Here is an 8,800-nt window from a genome sequence, read left to right on the forward strand (position 1 = left end):
AGCCTCGATCCTGTGTATCAATCCGTGAATCCGTGAATCCAGTTGGCCACGCTGATCGTCGGCGGATCGGGTGTCCACACAAGCACGAAAGAAAAGCTACTACAGCCAAACAAGCCCTTTACGATTCGCCAGATTAGAAAACTGCTGGCTGGCTTCAAGGTGCACTCCTCCGCTAAAACGAGCCTGATGGGAACGCCAACAAAATCATTACTTCTTGGTGTCACCACCCAGTGCTCAGGGCCTCACGGAGACACTTTTCCGGTCAAACCGTGCCAAAACACCCAAGAATCCAGGAAGGCGAAAGTTTGCGGCAAATCTGCTCGCCAAAAAGGCGGTGCTGAAACAGCTACAAGCAGCAGTGGTCGAAATTTTTGCCCACGAGGAAAAGACTCCTTCCCCGAGCAAACCGGGCTCTCACAGGGCGAAAAAACCTTGCAAGCGAAAAGCATCTCCAGAAACCCCGAAGACAGGAAGCAGACAATGTTGCCCCTGAGGCCTCTTTGGAGCCTTGAATCCAAACCCGGCGCACAACTATTACGTCTTCTAATCTCCCTGGTCACTCAACTTTCGACTCCTCACTCTGGGAGGCAGCGGAGACAGTTTTGAAATGCTTGTCCACAAACTGCCTCAGTCTTTTCAACAAACTCGGCGGTGTTAAACAGTCAGCTTGCCTTGAACAACCGTCCATAATCCCACTCACAGGGACCTGGCTCACACCAGACGTCTCTGACATGGAGATCTCGATAGACGGTTACTCTATTTTTCGAGTTGACTCAAAAGCGAGGGCGGGCAGGTGGGGTTGCTCTGTAGTTACTTACCATTCCCGATTGTCCTCTCTGATACCACTCCTGCACCCTTTTGCTAGGCACTGTGGGTCCAAATCCCGCTGCGCGGGTCCGATTCTCTCCTTCTCGGTGTGGTTTACCGTAGCCCTTCGAGTCCCACTGAAGATGACCAGTTCCTCATACAAACCCTTGAGCAACTCTCTCCCAACTACCACTTCACTCATTTCCTGCTGGTAGGTGACTTCAACGCCTCAAAGGCCTCCTGGATTGAGCTCCAGCGCGTCGAATCAGGCGGACTTTGCAGCAGCGGTGCTGTTTGAAGTCGTTCAACAGAGCGCTTGGACTCAACATGTCGTTGCACCCGCCAGATACCGCGCAGGCCAACTACCATCCCTCCTGGATTTGGTCATCAACGAAAGACACTTCGTTGGTCAGGTAACAATTAACGCACCACTGGGACATAGCGACCACTGTGTGCTGGCCTTTGATTTCATCTCCTATTGGGCCAGAAATCCCAAACCTCAAACGTGGTTTCGAGACTTCTGCCGTGCATACTTCTCAGGAATGCGCATCTTCCTTGAACAAGTCAGGCTGGGACCAGCTCCAGTGGAAGAACTATGTAGGACCATTGTCCAGAAAGTTCACGAGGCTGACGCGATTATGTCTACCGGCTCAGCTTGCCCAATCGTCCCCGTTGGTTTCGACCGCTTTCATGGATTTTCTCATCCAGGAATCAAAGTAAACCAAGAAGTTGATTAGTGCACGCTTTGTATGTCCCTTCACGAATAAGGACCTGACATCCTGGGCCAAACACTGCATAGCCTGTCAACGCAGTAAAGTAACATGGCATACGAACTCATCCATTGGTTCATTTGCCGTTCCTGATGCTCGATTCACACACGTTCATCTCGACATTGTTGCTCCACTTTCCCCACCAAACGGTTCCACCTATACCTTTACTATGGTTGATCGTTTTACCCGTTGGCCAGTAGCTGTGTCCATTTCGGATTCACGGATTCACTGATTGCTATACAGGATCGAGCCTTTTGCCCGGGTTTCCCGGGTCGCCTAGCATGTCAGATGTCCCGGGGTTCAAATCCCGGTACGGACACTGGATGTGCACTGCTGATGAGCTCTAGTAAGAGCAGTGATCCCTTTCCAAAGACGAAGGACTCATATAGGATGCCATATTTTTCGACCTCTCGAAAGCGTTTGATAGGGTCCCACATGTCCGCTGCTCCACAATCTTCCATCTTACGGGATTCAAATGAAAATCCTTCGTTGGATCAAGGCCTTTTTATTAGACATAGCACTCCGAATGAGAATAGGCTTGACCTGCTCTTCTCCTGCACCGGTCTCCATTGCAGTTCCTCAAGGCCCCATCCTGGGACCAGTGCTGTTTCTGATCTACGTCAACGACTTTCCAGATGTTCTTGAAAGTCCAGGTCTAGTTTTTGCGGACGGCTTGAAATCCTGGAGTTCCAATGCCAGTGCCCTCCAAATGGCTCCAAATGCTGCAAAGCAGTGATCGTTGGATTGGCGCCTTCCTCTGAATGATGAAAAGTGCGTCCATATGTCGTTTGGGGAGACTCGGTGAATGCCTTAGTTATGCATGATGAGAAAGGACCTGAAAACATCATGAGGATAGATGCCAAAAAGGATTTGGGTATCTAGGTCCCCTCAAACTCGTCCTTCTCACTGCGCCATGAGAAATCAGCCCAAAAGGCATTCGCCATTCTACGGATGATCCGATGCACCTTCTCCCGTATTACTCACATGGGCTTGTAGTTACTCTATGGGGCCTGCGTCAGACCACTCTCTGAATACGCCAACCAGGTTGTCTACTCAGGACTCACGAAAGACGTCACCCTCATCGAGCGTGTCCAGCTTAGTGCTACGAAGATGTTTGTCGGCCTCAAATCCGTGGACTACGAAACGCGTCTCGCGATGACCGACCTCTTTCACCTGGAGTATCGTCGCTTCCGAGGGGACCTTATTCTTACCTATGCCGTGTTTGATCAAATCTTGGCTTCCCTCGGGTGGTTCCGAGGGGACCTTATTCTTACCTATGCCGTGTTTGATCAAATCTTGGCTTCCTCTCCTCGGGTGGCATGGCAGCCAGGCACCGAAAGGGTGTTACGGCTGAAGAGTTTTTGAAACAGGTTTTTCACAGTTGACCTAGCAAATACACGGCCGGGGGATGGCAAGAAGCTTTTCAAGCTCAAAGAGCACACATTCATTCGGCAAAATATTTTCTCATTTCGGGTAGTAGCTGCGTGGAATAACCTTCCTCTAGCGGTTCTCCACACTCCTAGAACCCATTTCAAAGCACTATTAGAGACTTATTTATGCTAGTCCTTGCGCTGAAAAGTATATTGAGCTGATCAAGCTGCATCGTTTCCGCTGGCTTGGCCACGTGCTGCGTATGCCAGTTGACCGACTTTACCGAAGGGCACTTTTCACACAACCACTTGAAGGGTGGAAGAAAACCAGAGACGGTCAGCCATTGGCTTGGCAGCGAAGTGTGAAAGTCATTACCAGCAAACTCAGCTGCGCTGGTCATTACCGTCCTCCTGGATGAGGATCCCGAGACCGACCACATCCATGGTTGGAGACATTGTCAGACATGGCCCAGTCGCACCCTCAATGGCGGTCGTGCATCCAAGCTATTGCCTGCATAGCTCCCTTCATAATTCCCCCAGTTGACAGCCCACTGCCAGTGATGGATTTATGCACCAATTCATCATCTCCCGCCTGCAATGCGGAGCGACCTACCTCCCGCCCCGAATCATCGGTGAACGAAACTGCGGCAGCTACAACCACTCTGTGACGAGTACGCTGACGGTGATGATGATAATTATAAGAGTTAGTGGCGTATCACCTGTATCACTCACCTGGCGAAAGGGCGTTCTTTAGAATAACACGGCTTGCAAAAGCCTGTAACTCTATAGAGAAGTGTAAGAGACTATGAACTTTTGCGTGTAGCTGCTGCAGTCTGCCTTTCAGGATGTGTCCGTGAACCTCCCTGTTCTTGGGTAGTGGCGTTGCAAGTAATGACTGCTAACCTCTCAGTGGCGTTCGTCATTAGGTTACTTTCTGGACTGCTCGGTTGGGTTGTTGAAGGCGAAGACACTTCAGGTTGCATGTGATGACATAGCCTCCGAATATCGAGAATAGCTATCTCAATTAATCAATTGTTTCGAGCTGTGCCGGGCACTCTTAAAATGTATCCATTGATTTGGTGGGGAGCTTCTTCAGTGAATTAATCATTTCACTTTCATCTAATGCTGCCGTTTTTGGTAGCAAACGCATATTGATGTGGTGGGAGTCAGTTGAACTGGGGCTTTCCGAGTGGGGGACACTCCATCGTGCGTGATCTTCGAGACTTAACCACAGGTTCTAATCCAGCTGGTTCATGCCATGAGGTTCGAGGTGTCTGAGCTTCGCATCACCCATTGTTTCCATTACACCTGAGGCTTCCTCATATTTTCACGGGAATTCGAATCTCAATACGAATTCACGCGGTCTTTTCTGATGAACAAATGTACTTGTTGAGTGCCTTTTCTCCATTATCAACTTTCCTTCCTTTTAGCCTGGTCAATGGCCATCTGCTCCGGCGATAACCAGAAACGAAAGGTAGCTCTTATCACGGGCATAACAGGCCAGGTAAGTGAACCGCTTTCCCCCATATATTACACACGCCACACAGGATGGTGCCTATTTGGCCGAGTTTTTACTTTCAAAAAACTATGAGGTTGTTTTTCCTTTATAAGTAGAACCTGAAACCCATTGCTCCGTGACGTTCCTCGAATGAGCGTGCGGGATCTGAGTCCGGATTCATGTCAAACAGACAATGACTCTGATTCCCTTTATTGATGGTGGGACAAAATTTTTTCTCATTTCGGGTAGTAGCTGCGCGGAATGACCTTCCCGCGACGGTTGTCTACGCTCCTTCTAGAACCCAGTTTAAGGCACCATTAGACATCTATATATGTAAATCCTCGCGCTGGCAATCATAGTGCTCCTCGCTGATAACATAAAGATTATTGCTGCCCCCTTTTTCACTTGTGCTTTTCAGGTGAACGACAGTCACCGACCGACATGAAAACCCGACCCCTGAAACTTGGGCATAAGCATCGATCCTCTGTATCAATGCGTGAACCCGTGGGGCCGATTTCTCATGGTGTAGTGAGAAGGACAATTCTGAGGAGACCCAGATACGCAAATCCTCTCTGGCGTCTATCCTCATGATGTATTCTGGTCCCTTCTCACTACGCATGACAAAGGCATTCGCTGAGTCTCCTCCAAATGACACATGGACGCACTTTTCGTCATTCAGAGGAAGGTGACAGTCACACAACCACTGTTTGGCAGCGTCTACATCCATTTGGAGGGTAATGGCATTGTAACTCCAGGATTTCAAGTTGTCCGCAAAAAGTAGACATGGACTCGCAAGAACGTCTGTGAGGTCGTTGACGTAGATCAGAAACAGCACTGGTCCCAGGACGGAGCCTTGAGGAACTCCAATGGAGACCAGTACTGGAGGAGTCAGGACATCTTCTGCTTGACGCTGCTCGCTTCCCAACAGAACTTCAAGCACGGCCTTGTGGAATATTCTGCGATTGCCTATAACTACAATTATAAATCTCCTTCGACTCCATAACGGGCTCTCTAAATCCCACGTGCCTTTTGATATGACTTAATAGGCGTAGAAGGAAGCCGGGAATGGACACATCGTTGCATGGCCGTTTAAGAAGTCATTGCATAAAGGGGGTGTGTAAATGTGATCGGTATGTTCTCTTTCAGGAGGGGAACTAGCTTGATTTTCGCGGATCTGTCTCTCCGTTGGTTCAGTGAACTGTCGAATGTTAGGACCAAAGATTACACACGCCTAGCCCAAGAGGCTGATGCCATGATGGTTTTCACACATCATCCGCATATTATTTATTAAGATAGGATTATTTGCTGAAATGCACCATTCTGTACACGCCTTGTTTCCCATGTCTCTTAATTAAGCTTTTTTATTGAGCCACCAGGGATTCTCCGCCATCTTCGAACAAACCCAGATGTAGACCGTTCCTTTCTGGTTGCTTTTCACGTCCCAGGTGAAACTGGTTATTATTTATGGAGAACATTCGCTGAAGCTCCCGTGGACTGCACCCTGCAGACGCCTCCCTACTATCTCAGTCTGGCTGGGGCTATTTGAATGTATCCTAACCCTCGTGCTTCCCTCGGGTGGAAGGGCATTTGGACAGCGGGAGAATGATAAAACTGAAGGATTTCTCTCAAGTCTCCGTAGAATATTCCGTTCTTTACTTCTTCCGATGGGCTATTATTTTAACATTCAAATTTCCATCATTCACTGTCTCCACCGGCTGTGTTGCAGGAGGCTCATGTGCTCCTCTACTTCTTCGTCCTATCTTTGCAGTCGACCTTTTCGAGAGTGAATTATTGAGCAAATATTTTCGCTGATCGTTCCACCGACCACTGCTTTCTATGCTCAGTCGATGGGTTCAGTCAACAGAGGGCACTGCTGTTTCCCATGGCGAAAGCCTCTCCTTCTCCTGAATTATCGATGTCCATCATTGCTCTTGATTCCTCCTCAGGCTTTTCATTAGTTGACGTTTACGTGCACCGTTGTACTGGTTGCTTACCGGTATGAGTCTCTTAGCATCTATCGTAGGTTGCTATCTCGAGGATATTCACCAGCCTTTTGATCGAGCGGAAGAACTCAAACAGACAGCACTGAACGCCGCAAACGTAGCTCCTTTCACATCTTGCTACGCTTCGTTCGCGCGCTCACCACCAGCGCAGTATTGGTGTACATGTTTGCTGAGATGAATCAGCTCAATGGTGTTGAGCTATAGTAGTTCTTTGAAGAGGGACATGCCTCTCGTTGACTTGCAAAGGCATTAAGGAAGACAAGACGTTAGGCGTGCTTTCACCATAGCGTGATCGAAAACAAGCTTGTACCTCATGGAAACGAGAGTCTTGAACTGTAGGTTATCTGCGGTTGCTTTGCAGTTGGCTGCCGTCAGGTTACGCGGTGCAAACTCTTATGCTGAAACTAATTGGAAAATGTTGAGAACTGATTCACAAGTCATCAATGTTTACCGAGCCCTTCGGAAATTTATGCTGAAAGTTCGTACTGGCCAGAAACATTTCACGGTCAGCACAACACTGGAGAAGTGGCCCTCCAATTGTGTGCAGTCGGTTCCAACACCAAACGGAACGGCCATACGTGACTCTAATAAGTTCAGAGCACTAACTAGCATTTATATCTCCCCCAAGCATCCCAAGATCACCTTTTCCTGCTCGTTGAATGAGCCCGGCTAGCTCTAAATGAAATGTATCTTCCTCAGCGTCAGAACTGCAGTCCGTCGTGGCTTTAGCTGAAAACTTTCATGCCCATAGGCATTGAGGTTGACTGGGCTGGAGAACCGAAAGGCGCAAAGAGGACTTGGATCTGATAAAACAAAGTGAGTCCAGCTCTGGGACTGAATGCAACGTTCATACCATACATCCCACTCTTTATCGCGTCTAGATCACCGGGCACATGGAAGGAATTGTGAGGGACCTGAGTTAGTCGTTGTTGTTCTGAGGTGCATAATCACAATTGCGTCTTGTGTGCGTTTTTCGGAGACACAGAACACATCAATTATCCGGGCGTATACGGTTTTTGCGAGCATCGCCTGTTCGGCAAACTCATGTAGAGTACGAACGTTTAAAGCTGTTACATGGAGAAGGATTTCGCAGATTTAGAAGTGTTGTTTCGTTTACTGCTTATGGGTAGTGGGGCGCATGGGGCCCTTCGGCGAGGTAACTGACAGTCGGATGACTGAATAACGTTTGCTTCGGTGGTGGGAAGGATTTGGGTAGAAATACCGTTGGGGGCGAATCTGCGCGGGCAAATGAGACTTCTTTGTTCCTCAGGATATCAAGTAAGGCACTCAGCAGACTTCGAGACACTGGCCGTGAGCAGATGACCAAATATACATTAAAATCCCGTAGAAACTTTCAAACCAATAATATTTGCATTCCAAGTGTGAAAAGACCTAATATGTGTTTTCGGGGAGTAGTGCGAATCCAGTGGATGCGCCCACTATTTCACCGGGAACAACCATAATAACTTTACCACGCGTAAGGTGTATATCAGTTGCGGTCCTTGTTGATACGGCGGCGACTTTGTCATTATCATTGAAAGTGTCCAACGCTCATTTACGAAAAAGCTCTTTCCTCGGTCAAACCCCCTGTCATACCGCTCCCACTGTCAAATCCTAGGTATCGAACCAAACCTCCTCTCTTACCGCTCCCGTTGTCAAACCCTGGGCCTCGAACAACTGTGGCTTAGACGGTTTAAATTGAATCTAGCTCTCTTACACCGTCTGCTGCATAAGAACGCTTTTATAGCAGAGGCTAGACCAAGTATAAACACACAACCTCGCTATAGACTCCGTAACTCCTGCAACCCCTTAGTGTATCCCCCAGCTCGTACAAACCTACGTCCTTCTTTCTTTCTGGTTTATTACGCTCGCATCTGGAACAGCCTTCCGGAGCAACTGCGATGCACCACGCATCGCCTTACTTTTTTCAGTCCGTAGACAAATTTCTCACCTGTGTAACTGGTGCCGCCTAACTTAATACTAGAATTTACTCTGACATCCTCTACAAATCAGGTCCAGTGCCCATTTGAGTTTAGCGACGTTACAGTTAGTGGCCAAGTAAAGGATTCTGTCATCACCTCTTCCTATCCTATTGACCCGCTTTAAGCTAACCAAGGACTAAATGCCAACTTGATCTAAATACTCAGCGTTACTGGCCAGGTTGTTTTCTTTTTATCGTTTTCCCCGTACAAACTTACACCTCGTACTAGTCTAGTTCCTGCACCGGACTACTCTATAAACTCTGTCTAGTGTCTATTGTTCTCGTCCAAACTCTACTGGCAAAAACCAAATCAAAATTAGCTATTTCTTCCCCAAATCACTGCACGACTTACCTACTAATTCTAATTATGC

This window comes from Opisthorchis viverrini, assembly GCF_000715545.1.
Source record: "Opisthorchis viverrini unplaced genomic scaffold opera_v5_476, whole genome shotgun sequence".
NCBI classification, from domain to species: domain Eukaryota; kingdom Metazoa; phylum Platyhelminthes; class Trematoda; order Opisthorchiida; family Opisthorchiidae; genus Opisthorchis; species Opisthorchis viverrini.